The following is a 22,720-nucleotide window of genomic DNA, read 5'->3' as shown; positions in this document are numbered from 1 at the left end:
TCCCTATTTTTAAACTCTAACCCTAAGCAAAAAAGGCCAAAATTCCATTTGCCTTCCTAATTACTTGCTGCACCTGCATGCTAATCTTTTGTGTTTCATGTACAAGAACACCCAGATCCCTCTGTATTGCAGTATTTTGTAGTCTTTCCCCATCTAAATAATAATCTGCCTTTTTATTCTTCCTACCAAAGTGGATGACCTCACACTTTCCCACATTGAACACCATCTGCCAAATTTTTGCCCACTCACTTAACCTATCTATATCCCTTTGCAGATTCTTTGTGTCTTCATCACATCATGCCTGCCCACCTATTTTTGTATTGTCAGAAAATTTGGACACACTACATTCTGTCCCTTCCTTTTAAGTCATTCATGTAGATAGTAAATAGCTGAGGCCCTAGGTCCGATCCTTGTGGCACCCCACTAGTTATGCTTTCCAACGTGAAAAAGACCCATTGATCCTGACTCTCTGCATTGTGTGTGTTCACCAATCCTCAATCCATGCCAACACATTACCCCCAATACCCTGAGCTCCTATTTTGTGCAATAACCTTTTATGTGGTACCTTATCAAACGCCTTCTGAAAATCCAAATACAAAACATCTACTAGTTCCCCTTTATTCACTCTGCTTGTTATATCCTCAAAGAACTCTAACAAATTTGTCAAACATGAAACTATTTCATGAAACCATGTTGACTCTGTTTGATTGCATTATGTCTTTCTAAATGTCCTGCTATTTCTTCCTTGATAATGGACTCAAGCATTTTCCCAGTGACTGATGTTAATCTCGAGATAAGGAGGCCCAAAAGAAAAGAAAGAAAAGATGTTAATCTAACTGGTCTATAGTTTCCTGCTTTCTGCCTCCCTCCTTTCTTGAATAGGGGTGTCACATTAACGGTTTTCCAATCCACTGGCACCCTACCGGAATCCAATGAATTTTGGTATATTATGACCAATGCCTCCACTATCTCTGCAGCCACTTCTTTTAAAACCCTTGGGTGCAGGCTATCAGGTCCTGGCGACTTGTCTACCTCTCGTCCCATCAGTTTGTCCAGCACTTTTTCTCTCATGATAGAGATTGTTACATGTTCCTTCCTCCCGTTTACACCTTGCTTATTATTGTCGGGATGTTTATAGAGTCCTCCACCGTGAAGACTGGTGCAAAATATTGGTTTAAATTATCTGCCATTTCCCTGTTCCCTGTTATTAATTCCCCATTCTCATCCTCTAATGGCCTCACACTTTCTTTAGCTACTCTCTTCCTTTAAATATACCCATAGAAGCTCTTACTATTCATTTTTACATTTCTTGCCAATTTACTCTCAATCAATTTTCTCCCTCTTTATTAGTTTTTTAGTTATCCGCTGCTGGTTTCTAATAACTTCCCAATCCTCTGACCTACCACTCGTTTTCGCCGCAATGTACGTCTTTGCTTTTGATTTGATACTCTCCTTAACTTCCTTTGTTATCCATGGGTGGTTCATTGTTCTTTTTGAGTCCTTCCTTCTGACTGGAATAAATGTTTGCTGAGTGTTATGAAATATCTGCTTAAAAGTCTGCCACTGCTCATCTACTGACATCCCCTGTAGTCTATCTTCCCAGCCCGCTTTAGACAACTCTTTCTTCATACTTCTGTAATTGCCCTTGTTTAAGTTGAAGACGCTGGTTTGAGACCCGAGTTGCTCATCCTCAAACTGAATTTGAAATTCTACCATTTTATGATCGCTTACCCCTAAAGGATCCATAACTATGTGATCTCTTATTAATCCTACCTCATTACACAATACCAAATCTAAAATAGCCTGTTCCCTGGTAGGTTCTGCAACATATTGCTCTAAGTAACATGAATTAATACCTGAAGCCTACCGCCAAACATTTCGAACCCTCAAAAAACAGGCTAATCAAAATTATTTGGAGTTTGAAAGAAGTAAGCAGCTGGCTTTTGACCAGTGGCTGAGGGGTCTTAAAATACAGCTCAGCTATGAGGCTCTCAGAGAAGTAATTCTATTAAAGGAACTTAAACACTCTCTCCCACTCTCAATAAAGACACATGTAGAGGAGCAACGGGTCCAGACAGCCCAGCAAGCGGCCCTTCTGGCCGATGCGTTTGCTTTAATTTATAAGTCGATTTCCCAGGGGAGAACCTTTCCTAATCACGCCCACAAATCCGAAAAGGAAAAAGGGTGGGAAGGTGATCTCCGCCCAGGCTGTCCTGGGAAAGAACGGAAAGCAGGAGCCACAGGAGGCCCTCCTCCAGCTGAAAAGGAACATGCTGTGAGCAAGAGTGAGATCCGGAGACCTGTGTGCTTCCATTGTAATAAGGCAGGGCATTTAAAAGCTGACTGCTGGAAACTAAAGGGGAAACCAGTAGGGTTAATCAGACACACCTGCTCAGTGAAGACAGGACCCTGATGGAACACACAGAGCAAGTTGTGGCTTTAACTGCAGTAAGAGTGAAACCCAGGAAGCTTACTATGGTCAGTGCAGGAAGAGCTAATAGGTTATCAGGGTTTTATGTCTGAAGGGAAAGTAACCCCATACCCCTCAAGTGGGGCAAGCAAGCCCATAGTAATCCACGGGAACACCGGGGACGCTAAATCCCTTTTACTGGGAAAAGACCTGACCTTTCCCTCTGAGAGTGCAGTGAACACCAAAATGGTGGTGAATGGTATTGAAGGGCAGTGTATGCCTGTACCTGTACACCAGGTGCACTTGGAGTATGACCTAGTTTTGGGACTAGTTTTGGACCGGTGACTGTAGGGATTGTCCCTAGTTTGCCTGTGGAGGGGATTGACCTGCTCCTAGGTAATGATCTGGTGGGGGTGAAGGTGGTAGCCCCTGCAGTAGAGAAAGAAGGACTTCAGGAAGTCAGAAAGACAGGGTCGTGGCAGGAGACGGTTCCCTGCAGTTTCCCTGAATGTGTAATGAGTGAGGCCATGATCAAACCAGCTCCCCAGAGGAGACTGCATTGCCACTGCAGGCAGATGACCATGAGGTCTGCCTGTCTGAGACTTTCTTTGGAAAGTTAGGAGACTCAGGGAATGAATTAACTAGATTTTCCCTAGGTGAGGCTCAGTGAAACGTCCCAGTATTGCGAGAGTTAGCACGGGCTGCCCAGTCTGAAAGTGAAGCAAAGGGAGTCCCTGATTGCTACTATTTAAAAAATGAGGTACTGATGAAGAAATGGAGTTCTCCTCACAGGCCTGAGGGCAAGGAGTGGACAGTAGTTCACCAGTTAGTGGCACCACAGACTACAGGGGAGAAATATTAAGAAGGACCCACAAGACTACAGTGGCTACACATGTCGGTATACAAAAAACCAAAGCCCGCATAAGACATCAGTTTGACTGGCCAAAACTCCACGAAGATGTGATGGAGTACTGCAGGAGTTGCACATGTGTCAGGTTGAGGGGAAAACCCAACCTATAATGAAAACTAAGTCCTGTGCCTGTGTTTGGAGGACCCTCCAGCAGAGAGCTGGTGAACTGTAAGCAAACGCCCGCTGAGAATGAAAGGGGATAGGCAAGCATACGGCTGGCAAAAGTTTAGAAAGAGAAGAGGAAAAAGTGACCAAGCGGGCATGTTAAAAGAAGTCTGGGAAGAATCCTGGATGAAAACCCCTACTGTCCGGTCAGCCAACCCCGGAAAGTGTGAAAAGTTAGACCCCACCTCCTCCTATGTAAATGCAGCCTCTAGAAGCAGCCCACCAGAGTTGCTAACAGCATTTACAGGAACCTGCAGAGACAAAGAGAGAGACCTCTAGGGGCACAGAAACTATGAGAGTAATACCTCACCTAGTCGAAGTGCCACAGGAGAGTGGAGTCAAATCTGCACACATACCTGCAGGTAGGGGTGTCCCAGAGATTGACAAAGAATTCTCCCCCACAGTCAGAGGAAAAGGGAACCACCCAACCCCTGAAGGCAAAAGCCTTTTCGTGACTCAGCAAAGCACTGAGAGTGTGTTCAGGATAGACCCGCCCACTACTATTTCTCCTGGAAAAAAAGGAATGACTTCAACAGAAACAAAACCCTAGGTCATCATGGGCAAACTGAAGAAAAGCTTCCCCAAAGAACCACAAGGCTACTGGGAAGCCAAAAAAAGGGGAAATTAAAGCAGCACTGGCACCAAGGAAAGACAATTCTAATAGGCTTTAAGATTGATGAATGAATGGACATGAAAGGGAGAAATGCATGGTTTTACTTTTTGTATCTTATATTTCTCTCAAACCTTTTAATGAAATGCGCCGGGTTTTTTTTTCAAATCGCATTTCATTCCCCTGGGTGTGGAGGTGTCATACAAGCCCCTACCTGCCAAGAATGAGATGCATAATTTTGCCATATGAAGATTAAATTTAAAGTTTTGTTGCTGGGAAGAAAAGAGGGCCGATCACAAGGAATTACCAGGCCCCTCGCCAGAAAGACCTTTTTTTGCATATTAGCAGACAGTGTTGGAACAAAGGAACCGGTGCCTGCTCCCCCAATACACAAAAGACCTAGTCAGACCAGTTTAATCACATGACTAACTGGCTGTTGGAGTTTTTTGAATTTGAACTTGCCACACAGAATTTGAACTCATAAATCGGTTTGTTCCTGGACTGAAAAGACCTCTCTCATGTTTGCTCTCATCTCATTCTCACCAGTTATGGAATCCACTGAAGACACAGGAACCCCAAGACAGAAAAGTCTCCTACAGTGAACAAGGTTGAAGAAGAATACTGGGCCCCAACAAAAAGCAAGAATTACCTACAAATAAGAACTACCTACAAAAGGACTACAGTGAGCTCGAATCACAGTAACAAGAAACTCTTCTGTTATTGCCTCAAACCTCTCCACTTTATTTTTTCTTCTGCTCTTTTCTGTCTCTATTTGCATGTGCATATCGTGTATGCATGCTGGCGTGGGGCGCAGAGTGGATCCGTAGGCATAAACCGAATTAGAGTTTAAGTTTTAATAAATTTCACTTTTCTTCTTTAACCTATGAAGGCCTGTTTGTGCTCATTTCTTTGCCTTATAATTGGAAAGCAGTGAACAAGGATTCACCAAGGGGGAGCTCAAAACATAATGTGTTTAAAAAATTAAATCCTGTTACAATAAGACCAGTTGAAGGCTGAGAAAGACCCCTAGACACCTTTCTCACCTGGTCGTAATTATTAGTTAAACATGATTTCACTTTCACAAAACCATGTTAATTCTGCCTGATTACCTTGAATTTTTCTAAGTGTTCTGCTATAACGTATTTAATAATAGCTTCTAACGTACAAACATACGAATTAGGAGCAGAGGTAGGCCATTCGGCCCCTTGAGCCCGCTCCACCATTCAATAAGATCATGGCTGATCTGTTTGCATCTTGAATTCCACACTCCCATCTACCCCTGAAAACTTTTGATTCCCTTGCCTAACAAGAAAATATTCAATGATTCCACCTCCACCACCTTCTGAGAGTCTAAAGTCGCACAACCCTCAGAGAGAAAAATTCTCCTAGACTCTGTCCAAAAAGGGAAACCCCTAATTTTAAAACAGTGCCCCCTAGTTCTGGATTCTCCCACAAGAGGAAACATCCTTTCCACATCCACCCTGTCAAGGCCGTTCAGGATCTTATGTACTTCAATCAAGTCTCCTCTCACTCTTCAAAACTCCAGTGAAAACATGTCTAGTCTGTGCAACCTTTCCTCATAAGCCAACACACTCATTCCAGGTATCAATCTAGAAAATCTCCTCGGAACTGCCTGCAACGCATTCACATTCTTCCTAAATAAAGAGACCAAAACTGCACACAGTATTTGAGATGTGGTCTCACCAATGCCCTGTATAACAGAAGCATAACATCCTTACTTTTATTTTCAAGTCCTCTCGTAATAAAGGATAGCATTCCGTTAGCCTTCATTATTACTTGCTGTACCCGTTTACTAACTCTTTGTGACTCATGCACGAGGACAAGTAGATTCCTCTGCACCTCAGAGTTCTGCAGTCGTTCACCGTTTAAGTAATACTCGGCTTTTTTACTCTTCCTGCCAAAGTGAACAAATTCACATTTTCCCACATTATACTCCATCTGCCAGATTTTTGCCCACTCACTCAATCTATCTATATGGGTCTGTAAGCTCCTTATGTCATATTCACAACATACTTTCTTACCTATCTTTGTATCATCTGCAAATGTATCTACCATGCCATGCTCCCCTCATCTAAGTCATTGATATAAATTGTAAAAGTTGAGGCCCCAGCACAGATCCCTGTGGGACTCCACTTGTCACATCCTGCCAATCAGAAAAGGACCCATTTATGCATATTCTTTGTTTTCTGCCAACCAGCCAATCTTCCATCCATGCTCATATGTTACCCCTTACACCATGAGCTCCTATTTCATGCAATAACCTTTTATGTGTCACCTTGTCAAATGCCTTCTGGAAATCCAAGTACAGTACATCAACGGGCTCCCCTTTATCCACTGCACATGTTACTCCTTCAAAAAACTCCAATAAATTGGTTAAACATGATCTCCCTTTCTCAAAGCCATGTTGACTATTCCTGATTACCTTGAGTTTTTCTAAGTGCCCAGCTATAGCCTCCTTAATGATCAATTCTAACACTTTCCGCATGACCAAAGTTAAGCTAACTGGCCTATAGTTACCTGTTTTCTGCTTCCCCCACCACCACCACCCCCTCTTGAATAGAGGGGTTAGATTTGCTATTTTTCAGTCTGATGGAACCTTTCCAGAATGGAGCGAATTTTGAAAACTTAACACCAATGCATTGACTATCTCATTAGCCACTTCTTTTAACGCCCTGGGATGAAGTCCATCAGGACCTGGGGACTTGTCAGCTCGCAGCTCCAACAATTTGCTCAGTACCACTTCCCTGGTGATTGTAATTTTCTTGAGTTCCTCCCTCCCTTCCATTTTCCCATTTGCAGCTATTTCTGCAAAGTTACTTGTTTCCTCTATAGTGAAGACCGATGCAAAATATCTGTTCAATTCATCTGTCGTCTCCTTTTTTCCATTATTAATTTCCCAGATTCACTTTCTATAGGACTCACTTTGTTAACTCTTTTCTTTTTTAAAATATCTATAGAAACTCTTACTATCTGTTCTATATTTCTAGCTAGCTTTCTCTTGTACTCTAATTTTTCCCTCTTTATTAATCTTTTAGGCATTCCTTGCTTTTTAAAATTTTCTGTCCAATCTTCTAACCTGCCATCCCTCTTTGTGCAATTATATTCTCTAAGATGACACTCTCTAACTTTTTTAGTTAACCACGGAAGTTGGGTCATTCCCTTGGAATTTTTCTTTCTCATTGGAATATATCTATTCTGTGAATTTTGAAATATCCCCTTAAATGTCTGCCACTGCATCCCATCCCTTAACCTAATATGCCAGTTCACTTTAGCTAGCTCTGCTTTCATGCCCTCATTACTGCCCTTTTTTAAGTTTAAAATACCAGTCTTAGACCCATTCTTCTCTCCCTCAAACTACATGTAACATTCAATCATATTATGATCACTGAAAATAGAGACATTTTGTCGAAGCTTTTCATCTTGCACTCATCAGGACAATTCGCAAGAATGCTAATGTAAGGGAAACAACAAATTTATACTGTATGAGAAGAGAGTGCTGGTTGGTTGGCAAGTGGACTCTGATTGGTAGAGGCATTCCCACGGAAAATACACCAGTTTATGGTGTCCGAAAAAGAATTGAGCAAAAGGTGAAGCTAACTGTTTCATGCTGCTACTATGCAGTAGCAACACGAGTGGTGTTCATCACTAATAGGATGCTGCAGTCAAGCCAAAAAAAGTTCTGTCTACCACACAAATAAGTAATGTGATATATAAATTTCAGTGCCAGTGTGATGGTAGGTACATAGGCTGTACGTCCCAAAGACTGGCGGATCATATCAAACAACATGTTCATTCCACTGTTCATAATGGCAAGGTACGGGCCGTACCAAACCAGCCCGAGCTTGCAAAACTCAAAGCACAGTGTCCAACATTAGATGTGATTCCACGATTGGACAAAATTTGCTAAATAATCCCTTAGTGTACTGAGAATTATGCTGACAACCAATTTAAGATTGTCAGTCGGGCTCTAATGGACGCTACATATATTAATACATAGGGCCCTGTTCTTTGTAGACAGAAAAAACATGTACACACATTGCACTTGTTTCAGCTGAACAAAATAAGTGACAGCCATTCGTTGGTTCATTCCTCAGGGAAATCCCTTGACCAATCAGAGCCAAGCTGCCTGGTGTAAATTTCAAACAAAGCTTGGCAGTCACCATAAACTGGTGTATTCTCCATGGTGATACCACTACCAATCAGAGTCCACTTGCCAATCAATCAACACTCACTTCTCATTGTTACGACCAGGTGAGAAAGAGGTATAGGGTTCGCTTTCAGCCTTCACCTGGTCTTACTGTAACAGGGTTTTAATTTTAAACACACCGTGTTTTGAGCTCCCCCTTGGTGAATCCTTGTTCACCACTTTCCAATTATAAGGCAAAGAAACGAGCACAAACAGGCTTTCTTAGGTTTAAAGAAGAAAAGTGACATTTTATTAAACTTAAACTCTAATTCAGTTGATGCCTACGGATACATGTCACGCCCACACCAGCATGCATACATGATACATACATGCAAATCGAGAAAGAAAAGAGCAGAAGAAAAATAAAGTGGAAAGGTTTGAGGCAATATCTGAAGAGTTTCTTGTTACTGTGCTTTGAGCTCACTGTAGTCCTTTTTCAGGTGGTTATTGCTTGTAGGTAATTCTTGCTTTTCGTTGGAGACCTGTATTCTTCATAAATCTTGTTCACTGTAGGAGACTTTTTTGTCTTGGGGTTCCTGTGTCTTCAGTTGGTTTTTTGAGTTCCGTGAGAAAGAAATGGGAGCAGACAGGAGAGGTTGTGGTGAGATAGCCAGGAGAGCTCTTTTCAATGCCGGAGCAAACAGCTTTCTGCCAGTTCAAACACTGTCTCTAAAATTTAAAACTCCCCACGTTGGCAAGCAGGATAGTCATGTGACCGACTGGTATAACCACTTCTGGCTTTGTGGATTGAATTAGAGTAGGGTACAGCTCCTTTGTCTCCAAGCACTGTCTGTTAATATGCAAAAATGTATTTCCAGCCATGGGCCTTGTAACAAGCCTTCTCTTCTTCCAAACAACAATTTGAAATTTAATGTTCATGTGGTGAAATTAATGTGCCTCATTCTTGGCAAGTGGGGGCCTGCATGACATCATACAGGATAAGTTTGTTGTTTCCCTTACATTGGTATTCTTCAGAATTGTCGTGATGAGTGCAAGATGAAAAGCTTCTGCAAAATGTCTCTATTCAAGTTCTGTATTACCAAACAACTATTAATACCTTTTTCTCTTGCCATGTCTCTACTCCTTGATTTACCACATCTTCCCAAATTTGATCCCATGCCCCAGTTTAAAACCCTCTTTACTTCCCTAGTTATGCAGCTCGTGAGAACAATGGTCCCAGCATGGTTCAGGTGTAGACCGTCCCAATGGAACAGCCCCCACTTTCCCCAGTACTAGTGCCTTTCTCCCATGAACCGGAACCCACGTATACCAAATCAGTCTTTGAGCCACGCATTCATTTCTCTAATCTTATTTGCCCTTTGCCATTATGCATGTGGTTCAGGTGATAACCCAGAGATTATTACCTTTGAGGTTCTTATTTTTAATTTAGACTCTAGCTGCTCATACTCCCTCAAGAGAGCCTCTTTCCTAGTTTCACCTATGTCGTTGGTACCTACATGGACCACAACCACTCGATCCTCCCCCTCCCACTGTAAGTTCCTCTCCAGCCCAGAACAGACTTCCCACACCCTGGCACCAGGCAGGCAACACAGCCATCTGGACTCTCGCTCTTGGCTGCAGAGAACAGTGACTGTGCTATCCCCTACTACCAGTACATTCCTATTTACTCTCCCCACTTGAATGGGTTCCTGTACCATAGTGCCATGCTCAATATGCTCATCCACCTTGCAACCCCCACTTTCATCCATACACGTCGAGAGAACCTCAAACCTGTTAGACAATTGCAAAGGCCGAGACTCCTCCACTTCTACGTTCTAGATCCCTATAACTGCCTCACTCACAGTCACACCCTCCTGTCCCTGACCATGGACCAGATCAGAAGACCCTATCTTATGGGATGTGAGTGCCTCCTGGTACAAAGCGTCCAGGTAACTTTCCCCCCTCCCTGATGTGTCGCAGTGTCTGCAGCTCAGCCTCTAGCTCATGAACGCTGAACTGAAGTTCCTCGGGCCGCAGACTCTTACTGCAGGTGTGGTTGCCATTGATCGCACTGGTGTCTCCAAGCTCACAAATACTGCAGCTGCAACACATCACCTGCCCTGTCATCCTTATTGTATTTTAAATAACTAATTAATTATTTACTTAATTAATGTTTTAGTTAATGGGTCTCCTCACCAACACTTACTATGCCAATTTAAACCTTGGTAATACAATAAACCTTACCGCTTAAAATAAAACAGAATGGTAGATTCACCAGCTTCTTACTTCCCTTATGCTTGTGTGCCTTAATTAATTATAAGGTAGTTACATAAATTTTAATTTTCAGTTTTTCTCTAATTTGTAGCTATTAACACACACACTAACAATAGTGTACCAACCTAGCTATTTACAGATACTCCCTAACAGCAGTTACTCACAAACCAATCATCGTACAGCTTTCCTATGTGTCACTGAATTTTTTTCAAACTCAGTCAGCACGGGCCAACTGCTGAAGAGGTGCTCCCTCGTAGGTCCAACCCCACGCCTCTCCTGAAGGTAAGTGAAGGCCCCGAGCCTGGCTCTGTATTTATTCTCTCCTGGTTCTAGGTGCTCCCTCACAGGACCAACTCCACTCCTCTCCTGAAGGTAACTGAAGGCCCCGAGCCTGGTGCTGTATTTATTCTCTCCTGATTCTAGGTGCTTCCTTGCACGTTTGACTGCTCTCAGCTCCCGAAGGTAATCATTACTGGGTCAAAATTTAGAACTAGAGGTTACAGTCTCAGGATAAGGGGTCAACCATTTAGGACTGAGATAAGGAGAAATTTCTTCACTCCTATAGTTGTGAATCTTTGGAATTCTCTACATTGGAGCATTATGGATGCTCATTCAATGTGTATATTCAAGATTGAGATCAATCTATTTTTGGGACTAAGGAATCAAGGGATATAGGGATACAGTGGGAAAGTGTAGTTGATGCAGAATCTCAGTCGTGATTGTATTGAATGACAGAGCAGGCTCAGTGGGCCATATAGCCTATTCCTGCTTCCATTTCTTATGCTCTTAAAATTCTGGAACTCCCGATCTAACAGTATTATGGGACTACCTTCACCACATGGATTGCAGCAGCTCAAGAAGAGGCCCACCACCATCTTCTCATGGGCAACTAGGGATGGGCAATAAATGCCAGTCTTAACCAGCCTTGCAAATAATTTTGAAAAAAATCCATCACGATTTTGCTTATAGCATACATCCATCAATTATCAATTATTCAAAATAGCAATAGTATTTTTTTGGAAGCGAAAAAGAATCCAAATTTATGCAGTTTCTCTGATCTTGAAAAATTAGATTCTCTCCACGAGCAGGAACCAAGGGTTTACCAAGTAATGATTAACTTCTAATTTCCCTCGGATGTGTCCATTTAGGCCATTTCCTCAAATGAAGAATTGGAAAAGGCTTAAGCAGACAATCTAGGTTAAGAATGCTCCCTCCCCCATCCCCCCAACATTTAGCACTTAAATATTCGAACAATGCCACAAATCCCAAACTATGACCAATGACATGGCAGATCAGCCAATATGAAATGAGAACAGAAAGTTATACAATACACAGCAGGTCAGTCAGTATCTGAAAGAGACTGATTACAGTCAGGATTTACAAGAGTGGTGCAGTGGTTAGCACTGCAGCCTCACAACTCCAGTGACCTGGGTTGAGTTTGCAAGTTCTCTCTGTGACTGCATGGGTTTCTACCAGGTGCTCTGGTTTCCTCCCACAGCCAAAAGACTTGCAAGTTGATAGGTAACTTGGCCATTGTAAATTGCCCCTAGTGTAGGTAGGTGGTAGGAGAATTGTGGGGATGTGGTAGGGAATATGGAGTTAATGTAGGATTAGTATAAATGGGTGGTTGTTGGTCAGCACGGACTCAGTGGGCCAAATGGCCTGTTTCAGTGCTGTATGACTCTACAGTTTCAGGTAGAAAGGAGTCACTTGATGAATCAAATGTTACATTATTTTTGTCTTTCGGATATCAAGTCAACTGGAGTATATTTCCAGCATTTTCTTTTATCAGTACATACTTTTAAAATAATCTTCTGCTGCTTTCATATCATGCTCCAGTATTATACACATTTACAATTTGAAATCAGATTTAGATCATTTGCTTTGATACTTTACAACCTGCACTAAATGCATCTCTAATGCCTGCTATTACATTATAGCCTGGCCTAAAATCTACTGTAAAATCTGATGAATTATAACGTGCACAATAAATAACCAAGAAATGTAAAACCAAATACATAAATCTGCCAGGCTGTGCAATAAGTTTTATTCATAAGTCTTCCCCCAGCACTGATGGTATTGGTACATATATATCTATCTGAATTGTAGTCGTTCCCTATCAGTTAAGTGCTCAACAGTAAGTGTTATGCAAATGTGACCTTCAAGACTGAGTTGCATCCGGAGGCTGGTACTGTTTGCTGTCCTGTTATACTCCGTAAGAATTGAGGTCCTGACTGCTGATTCTCTGATAGAAAGTTGTAAGGTTCGCAAACCCTATAGAACCATAGGCCTAGATTTTGTGTAGTAATAAAGGTGAAACTGTCAGCGCTTGCTGTCCTTCTCTTCTGAAACTGAAAGCAGCTTCATGAGTCCACACATGAGCATTGAAACATGGAAATCCAGACGTTTCTGTCAGTGATTCTACTCTTCTCCAGAGAGTGCGCTGTTGAGGTCCCTCTCAAATGCAATCAATTGGAAATCACAGAACTGGTGAGAACTTCTTTGAGGCTCTTATTCTTGCTGTAAAATCACTTGAAAAAGTTATACCTTGTTGAATGAGGTGTAACTGGGTTTTTGACGACTGAATTAAATTCATAATTAAACAACCTCACTGGCCCTGAAAGGGTAATTTTATATTTGTGGAATGTCAAAATTCTACATCATCATAAGAAAATCCACATTTAAAAAAACTAATGCGTTTTTTGTTTGTTTATGTTTATGTTTGTTTAATCCCATGTGTATGTCCCGAACTTTTATTTTGTTATCTATGAAAATTTAAAATTAGAAGTGAAGGGAATCACTAGTTTTTACTTACTGGTTTGCTGTCTGGGAGAATACATCAATTTTTTTTAATGTGTTCATGGGATGTGGTCATCGCTAGCTAGACCGGCACTTATTGGCCATCCCTAATTGCCCTTCAGAGGGTGGTGGTATGCCGTCTTCTTAAACCTCTGGGGTAAGTATACCCACAGTACTGTTAGGAAAGGAGTTCCAGGATTTTGACCCAGTGACAGTGAAGGAGTGGTGATATAGTTCCAAGTCACAATGGTGTGTGGCTTGGAGGGGAACTTGCAGGTGGTGATGTTCCCATGCAACCGTTGTCCTTGTCCTTCTAGTTGGTCGAGGTCGCGGGATTGGAAGGTGCTGTCTAAGGAGCCTTGGTGCATTGCTGCAGTGCATCTTGTAGATAGTACACATTGCTGCCACTGTGCGTTGGTGGTGGAGGGAGTGAATGTTGAAGGTTGTGGATGGGTTGCCAATCAAGCGGCTGCTTTGTCCTGGATGGTGTCGAGCTTCTTGAGTGTTGTTGGAGCTGCACCCATCCAGGCAAGTGGAGAGTATTCCATCACACTCCTGACCTGTGCCTTGTAGATGGTAGACAGGCTTTGGGGAGTCAGGAGGTGACTTACTCACTGCAGGATTCCTAGCCTCTGACCTGCACTTGTAGCCATGGTGTTTATATGGCTACTCCAGTTCAGTTTCTAGTCAATAGTTAGCCCCAGGATGTTGATAGTGGGGGATTCAAAGATGGTAATGCCATTGAATATCAAGGGGAAATGGTTAGATTCTCTCTTGTTGGAGATGGTCATTGCCTGGCACTTGTGTGGCACAAATGTTACTTGCCAATTATCAGCCCAAGCCTGGATATTGTCCAAGTCTTGCTGCATTACTACACGGACTGCTTCAGTAACTGATGTGCAATCATCAGTGAACATCCCCACTTCTAACCTTATGATTGAAGGAAGGTCATTGATGAAGCAGCTGAAGATGGTTGGGCCCAGGACACTACCCTGAGGAACTCCTGCAATGATCTCCTGGAGCTGAGATGATTGACCTCCAACAACCACAACCATCTTCCTTTGCGCGAGGTATGACTTCAACCAGAAGACAGTTTCCCCCCTGATTCCCATTTAGTCCAGTTTTGCTGGGGTTCCTTGATGTCAAGGGCATTCATTCTCACCTCACCTCTTGAGTTCAGCTCTTTTGCCCATGTTTGAACCAAGGTTATAATGACGTCTGGAGCTGAGTGGCCCCGGCGGAACCCAAACCCTTTCAAGCAGTGCATTCTCGATCATAACTCTTTGCCTAAAAAAAAAACTTCTCATCTCCCCTCTGGTTCTTTTGCCAATCATCTTAAATCTCTGTCCTGTGAATACTGACCGTCTCGCCAATAAAAACAGTTTCTTCTTATTTACTCTACAAAAACCCCAATTTTGGAAATCTCTATTAAATCTCCATTTAAAATTCTTTGCTCCAAAGAGAACAATCCCAGCCTCTCCACATAACTGCAGCCCTTCATTTCTGATATAATTCAGGTAAATCTCCTTTGTACCTTGTCATTCCTCCTGAAGTACTATGCTCAAAATTGGATACAATACTCCAGCTTAGGCCTAACCATTGATTTATAAGCATACATTCCTTTTATTTTCTGTTTTGAAAGGCAAAGTTCTTTTTGCTGACAAAGAAATTCAATCGTGTTTTGCAGCATTTTCAGCATTGACATAATGTACCATAATAAATAGCGTCAAGTGCAGGATGAAAAAAATGTTTGTCCACAAAAAACATCCTATAACTTGGAAGAGGGAATGCAAAAAAGATTTATGTACAAGGTGCTTCACAGTCAATGAAGTACAATCACAGTTGTAATGTAGGAAACACAGGAGTCAATTTTCACACAGCAAGTTCCCACAAACAGCAATGTGATAATGATCAGATCATCTGTTACTGTAGTGATTCTGATTGAGGAATAAATAACTCTCTGCTGCTGTTCTTTGAAATCTTTTACATTCACTTGAGAGAGTCGATGAGGCTTCAGTTTAACAGCTCATCTGACAGTGCAGCATTCTCTCAGTACTATACTGGAGCATCAGCATAGATTTTTGTGTACAACTCTCTCAAGTGGGATTTGAACACTTAACCTTTTGATTCAGAGGTCAGAGTGCTACTAACTGAACAATGCCTGCAAGTATCCAAGCACAATTAACAATTTTACAGCACTCATTCATTCAATTAATCATTTTAAACTCAGGGTTAAATGTCACCAGCTGCTTCTCAGTTATAAAGGAAACAAAGCAATTTAAAATTAATAGTAAAGATTTTGTATCAAGTTGTAATGGAAAGAGCTTCAGCAGCTAAGTACGAAGGCCCCTGCCTTACATCTCGATGTTTCTGTACCATTGGAGATTGACACAGCTGGTAGCTTAGTACCTGCCTCTGACTTTTATCAACTCTTTCTTTAAAATTATAAGTTCAAAAATTTCTTATAGATTAATCCAAAAGTGTACCTGAGTAAATTCTATGTTTTACTGAGCCATGCAGATCAAGAAAATCCTGGGCTGGATTCCTAGTCTCACCAGTGATGATGGAGCACAAAGGGTAAAGCAGCTGGGATTCCTGCTACTGATCAATATCTAGAGTCCTCTACTAGAAGAATGTGCATGTGGGAGGACAGAAACTGGCTCAGGTGCAGTACTGTCCCGATGGAAAATAGCTTCCACATTCACTACCTGGAGTTAAACATTGATTTAATGAGGTACCATCAAGCCCCAATCAGAGTCAATGAGATGTGGCTGGGAAATGCTATTGCTATAGATTGAAAAGTTACTGCAGTGCAAATGGTCAGCATTTCCCCACAAAACCAATTCAAGCATTGTTAAAGCTTTAAGATGACAGGAGGTGAAACACTCATTGCAGGGTACCCAGCCAATGCTCTGCTTGTGCAGTCAAAATGTTGATATGACTGGTTACATTCTACTCTGATCACTGATAAAGCCTAAAATGTTGATGATGGCAGACTTTGGAATAATACTGCAATTAAAGGCCAGGTTAGACTTTTACTTTGTTGGAAGTGATCATTGCCTAGCAGTTATGAGATGCGAATGTTCCCTTCACTTATCTGCCCAGGTCCTGGTGTAGGTCAGCATAGGCTGCTTTATTAGAGGAGGCGTTGTAAATGCAAGGAAACACCATGAAGTCAACAGTAAAGAGCCCCACTCCTGACCTTGTGATGGATGGAAGGTCATTGGTAAAGAAACTGATGATGCTTGGGCCAAGGAATACTCCCACAACTTCCTGGAACTGATTGGCTTCTAACAACCAGGGCCATTTTCTTCCATGTCAGACATGACTCCAGCCACTGGAGGGGTTAACCCACTGACCTCAGTTTTTCTAATGCTCCTTGGTGGCACACTCACAACTTGATACCAAAAGGTGATAACTATAATCTTTCTTCCAGAATTCAGCTCTCGCCCAGTTTCAGGTTGTGATGAGGTATGGAGCCTGATATTTCTGGTGAAAGGAACTACTGACAACTCCTTCAATCAGTTAGCTGAGGACACTGATATGATAGTCATTGGCCAGGACAAATTTGCTTATTGAGTATAGGACGTACCTGGTAAATGTCCATATTGTCAAGCCAATGCCTGTGTAACAGCTGGATTGGAACATCGTGTCTGGGTGGGTGGCGAGCTTTAGTCCGCAATTCTTTATAATTACAGGTTGGATGTTGTCGGGGCCCATAGCTTTCTCTGTATTTCGTTGCTTCTTAATGTTTCAGTTCAGTTGCACATTAAAGATCTCAGAGTCAATTTTATAAGTTAGCAACCCTGATGCATTTTTCTTCTAATGGAAGCACATTTTGGGTAATCTGTCATGGAGGTGTGATTGCCTGGTTCAGGGTTCATGCAATTTTTCATTCATTCATTTTAACAGGCAAAAAAAAAATCATACAGGCTCTGGATGCAGTACCCCAATTCTCAATCTACACTCTCATCAAGCAAAGCCTCGTGCCAGGAGAATTATGTTAATATAAGTACTTCTCCAGAACTCATGATACACTGTTTAAAAAGAGAACAGAGAATTCTTCCAGTATACTCCTCAACATGCCTCACTCTCAATGCTACTAAAATAGAATGGCTAGTTATTCATTTAATCCTCTGTTTGTGGGATCCTGTTGTTCAGAATGACTGTCAATTCATGAACAATCACCGTGAAGAAATTAATTGTGAAGTAAATGTGAAGAGCTTTGAGATGTTTTTATATGATATGCTCATATCCAAAAAAAATAGTTTTAATAATTGCATCCTAAGAATGAAATGGAATCTATTGCTCATTTATGTTGAAACAGCTCATTTCTTTGACTTCATCAATGGACCATTAACACTGGAGGAAAGGAGGTGTTGCCGCCCTTTTGTTGAAGAGGAATTTCATCTATTTTCTGTTTTCAATTTTATATTTAATTTTATCTTGTCTATCCAAGAATATTGTTTTATCTTTTGTCATGCAGACCCCTACCTGCCAAGAATGAGGCATATTAATTTTGTCATATGAACATTGATTTTAAACTGTTACTGGAGGAAGAAATGACTTGCTAAAGAGATCACCAGACCTTTGACTGGAGGACATTTGCATACTAAGGGACGGTGCTTGTGGAGACAAAGAACTACTCCCTGGGCCAATTAACCCAGATGGATTTTGATCACCAGACATTGAAGGTGTAAGGAAGAGCCTTCCCGGGACTGCTAAAATGATACAATCCACAAAAGACAGGACTGGTTCAACCAGTTGGTCACATGACTAACCAGCTGATCCAGACTTTGAATGAGAGACAGGACAATTTGAATTGAGACTGTAGTTTGCAACTGAAGCTGGAACAAAGAAGCCTCTCTTCTGGTTCTCTCTCTCTCCTCTCTCTCTCTCTCTCACTCTCTCCCGCTTTCTCTGAAGCCACTAGACCCACAGAAAACATGCAAACCTCAAGAGAGAAAAGACTCCGAGATTGAAACAAGCTGAAGCATGCACTAGGCCCCAACAAATTGTAGGACTTACCGGCAACCAAAGACTCCACATTGAACTCAAAGGACTGTAATTATAATCCTGATATTGCCTCAAACTTTTCTGCTTTATTCTTTTATACTTTTTCTGTCTCTATCTGTGTGTGCGTATGCATACTAGCGTGGTCGTGTTGTATATTCGTAGTTGTTAATTGGATTAGAGTTTAAGATTAATAAACTTCCACCTTTCTTGTTTAAATCAAAGGAAACCTGTCTGATTTCTTTGCCTTACAATTGGAGCAGTGAACAAGGACTCACTGAGGGGGAACTAAAAACAGTGTTTCTAAAATTAAACCCTGTTAAGGTTAAGCCAGGCAAAGGCTGAGAGGGAACCCCTAGACCCCTTCTCACCTGGGCGTAACACTTGCTTAACTTTCAGATATTTAAGTTGCTGTAACCCTTTGCCTCACATTGGAGGTGTGAGCAACTTTCAGCTGAAATGATTTTATTGGCTGAGAACTGGATTCGAAGACCCCTTTCCCAGCCAATTCAAAGCTAAGTTTGGTGGGCATTAAATCTCTGATGCAGAACTACCAGTGAGTGATTTTGTCATCGACCCCTGCAATTCAATGAGGGAGCTGTCTGACATTCTTCCATCGATCAGTTATCCCTCAGAACAATGTGAGTGTTTAAATAATGAAAAGGTTCTGAAATGAATTTCTGTTAAAAATGAAATGCATGAATCATATCTTTAAAAAGTAACTAGAGGGCACGTGTCAAAAGCTGAATAATACATGCCAGGTGCAGATGCTCACTGAACGGCCGTGGGCTCAGTTCAGGCCCAGGAGAAGCAAATGGAGGCTTTTTCCCATCATTAAAGGTCAAACCTGAACTGAGTTCTGTCTATCACTGTCTGTTGCACGGTACACATGAGTTTCATGTAAGATAATTGCCTTGAATTTGACACCTAATTTAGTTTGAATAGGCCAAGACAGAGAATGGAAATGTCAAGCTTCAGCAGAATGCTGATTCTTCTGAGTCTTTGGCCTAGCTGGATTGATGGAGAACTTTAATAGGGATCCCAGTACTGCTTTTTATATGTGCTGTATATAGCAAATGGATATTTAGTACCATTACTTCACAAAGCATATCAAGAAATATTCTCTTTAGACTGATCCTTTGGCCCTGGTGTCCACTGACATATCCAAGAAGCCAAAAGAGAATATGAAGCACCACTGTAGACTGGTTCTGCTTCAGACTAGTCACAGTATAACAGCAACCAGAGCAAGGACAGTTTTCTCAGCTAGATATTTCTAAAACCCCGGCAGAACAATTGGCCGTGCTTCAACTAATTTCTATGTATTGAAAAGAGTTGATTGCAATATCTCTCCCCAGTGTCTAATGCATTATGATTGAAATAAAGAACTTGTATTTATATAGGGCCTTTCACAACCTCAGGATCTTGCAAAGCACCTTGCAGACAATGAGGCATTTTGGAATTATAGTCACTGCTGTACTACAGGTAACACAGCAGCTAATTTGTGTACAGCAAGTAAAAGCAGAAAATGCTGAAAATACTCAGCAGGTAAGGCAGCATCTGTGGAGAGAGAAAGATGTTTAGCGGGGCGGAGCTTTAACCTAAAAAACAGCTGGATTTGGATTGGGTGCAGGGAGGGGGAGGTGTTAATGTCTTAAGAATCAGATACCTGACGCAAAGCCGCTTCCAACCTGCCCTTTAACTGAGGTCAGAAGGTGGGCGGGCAGTTCACCCACTCCAAGGAGATAGATTGGTACAACAAATATTACAATGAGGCTGTGAGCATCATTGTCATTCAGCTTCAGAACCTTAACTCTGGTTGGCTGGTTTTCCTGTACCTCAGAAGCTACATCCAAGTGAGGATTTGGTGGATCTTTACACTTAACTCTGTGATCCACTGTGTTTGACTGAGGAACCCCCATGATCGGGCATGCTCCAACACTCTTGAGCTGCCCCATGAGACTGCCAATCCTGCCTTCGGCCCCCGTCAGGCCTTGAATCCTCCAACCAGGCTTCTGATTATCCCCCCTCCTCAAGGTCGCCGACCTCACCACACACCAGGCCTCCAATCCACTCAGACTCCCACCTGCCCCACCGCCCCATGTGTCTGATTCCAATTTCTCCCCAACCGCCCTCCCATCAAGGCCTCCAACCTCTGGACCCTGAGATTAACAGCTTGTGCAATTGACCCCCTCAAATCCCAACCGCAATCACCCCACCTGCCCCTACCTCATTCAACCCCATGCCTCCCCAATATGCCCCCTCTCATCCCCTCCACTGTTGCCCCCCAGACTGCACCCCGATACACCTCACTGTCCTGCTGCCTTCACCAACCAAATTCCCACCCAACTAGAAACCAAGCATGCCAATCAGTCTTGGCTTTTGCGCAGGGAACCGAAGGGTTAAAACTCCACAGTGTACGGGGAATCCCACCTTCTGGGCTCGCTGTGCCTTTCTGACCTCACCGCACTCACCACCCCACCTCCCCTCTCCACACTCCCTGGCTGGTCCGATAAGTAAAAATTCGACGGAAAATTTCAAGACCTTACATTAGAACTAGGTTCTGACAAAAGGTCATTGATCTGAAACATTAACTTTGTCTCTGTCTCCACAGATGTTGCCAGACCTTTTTTTATTCATTCATGAGTTGTGAGCATCACTGACAAGGCCAGGATTTATTTCCCATCCCTAATCCCCCTTGAGAAGTTGGTGGTGAGCTGCCTTCTTGAACCAGTCGTTGTGGTGTAGGTACACCAACAGTGCTGTTGGGGAGGGAGTTGCAGGATTTTGACCCAGTGACAGTGAAGGAACAACAATATATTTCCAAATCGGCGTGGTGTGTGGCTTGGAGGGGAACTTTCAAGTGATGGTGCTCCATGTGCCTGTTGCCCTTGTAGGTGGTAGAGGTCGTGGATTTCGACGGTGCTATCAAGGAGACATTGGCCATGCTGCTGTGAATCTTATAGATGGTGCACGCTGCACTGGTGACGAAGAGAGTGGATGTTTAATCCATTGACTATTTACAACATTTTCTGGTTTTATTTCAGATTTTCACCATCTGCAGTATTTTGCTTTTGCCTATGGCAAGTGACAATAACAGCAGTGAGAAATGACCATCTGATGTGTTTGAAATTCATCTGGACCTGTCTTCGGGCCAATACTCAGCACTGCAAGGGCATAGGAAAATAGAAAATAGGAGCAGGAGTAGGTCATTCGGCCCCTCCAGCCTGCTCTGCCATTCAACTAGATCCTGGCTAATCTTCTATCTCAATGCCATTTTCCCACACTATCCCCATATCCCTTGATATCTTTAATATCTTATTGATCTCTGTCTTGAACATAATAAATGACGACTGAATCTCCATAGCCCACTGGGGTAGACAATTCCAAAGATTCACCAGCCTCTGTGTGAAGAAATTTCTCCTCATCTCATCACAGAAAATGGCCTACCTCTTATTCTGAGACTGTGTCCCCTGGTTCTAGACCCCCCCTCCCCCCCACAGCCAAAGGAAACATCCTTTTTGCATCTACCCTATCGAGCCCTGTATGACTTTTGTATCCCTCAAGGAGATCACCTCTTATTCTTCTGAATTCTAGAGCATACAGGCCCAGTCTCCTCAATTTCTCCTCATAGGACAATCCTGCCATTCCAGGAATCAGTCTGGTGAACTTTCGTTGCCCTCCCTCAATGGCAAGTATATCCTTTCTTAGGTAAGGAGACCAAAACTGTGCACAATAGTCCAGGTGCAATCTCACCAGGGTTCTATACAATTGCAGCAAGACGTATTTACTCCTGTGCTCAAATCCTCTTGCAATAAAGGCCAACATACCACTTGCCTTCCTAACTGTTTGCAGCACCTGCATGCTAGCTTTCAGTGACTTATGAACAGGGACACCCAGGTCCCTTTGGACATCAACACTTCCTAATCTCTCACCATTTAAGTAATATTCTGCATTTCTGCTTTTCCAACCAAAGTGGATAACTTCACATTTTCCACATCCTATTCCATCTACCATGTTCTTGTCCACTCAATTAGCCTGCTAAATTCCCTTGAAGTCGCTTTGTATTCACCTTACAACGGCGGCACAGTGGCGCAGTGGTTAGCACCGCAGCCTCACAGCTCCAGCGACCCGGGTTCAATTCTGGGTACTGCCTGTGTGGAGTTTTCAAGTTCTCCCTGTGTCTGCGTGGGGTTTTCTCCGGGTGCTCCGGTTTCCTCCCACAAGCCAAAAGACTTGCAGGTTGGTAGGTAAATTGGCCATTATAAATTGCCCCTAGTATAGATAGGTGGTAGGGAAATATAGGGACGGGTGGGGATGTGGTAGGAATATGGAATTAGTGTAGGATTAGTATATATGGGTGGTTGATGGTCGGCACAGATTCGGTGGGCCAAA

Source organism: Heterodontus francisci, chromosome 5, assembly GCF_036365525.1.
Source record: "Heterodontus francisci isolate sHetFra1 chromosome 5, sHetFra1.hap1, whole genome shotgun sequence".
NCBI classification, from domain to species: domain Eukaryota; kingdom Metazoa; phylum Chordata; class Chondrichthyes; order Heterodontiformes; family Heterodontidae; genus Heterodontus; species Heterodontus francisci.
This window is presented reverse-complemented; position numbering follows the sequence as displayed.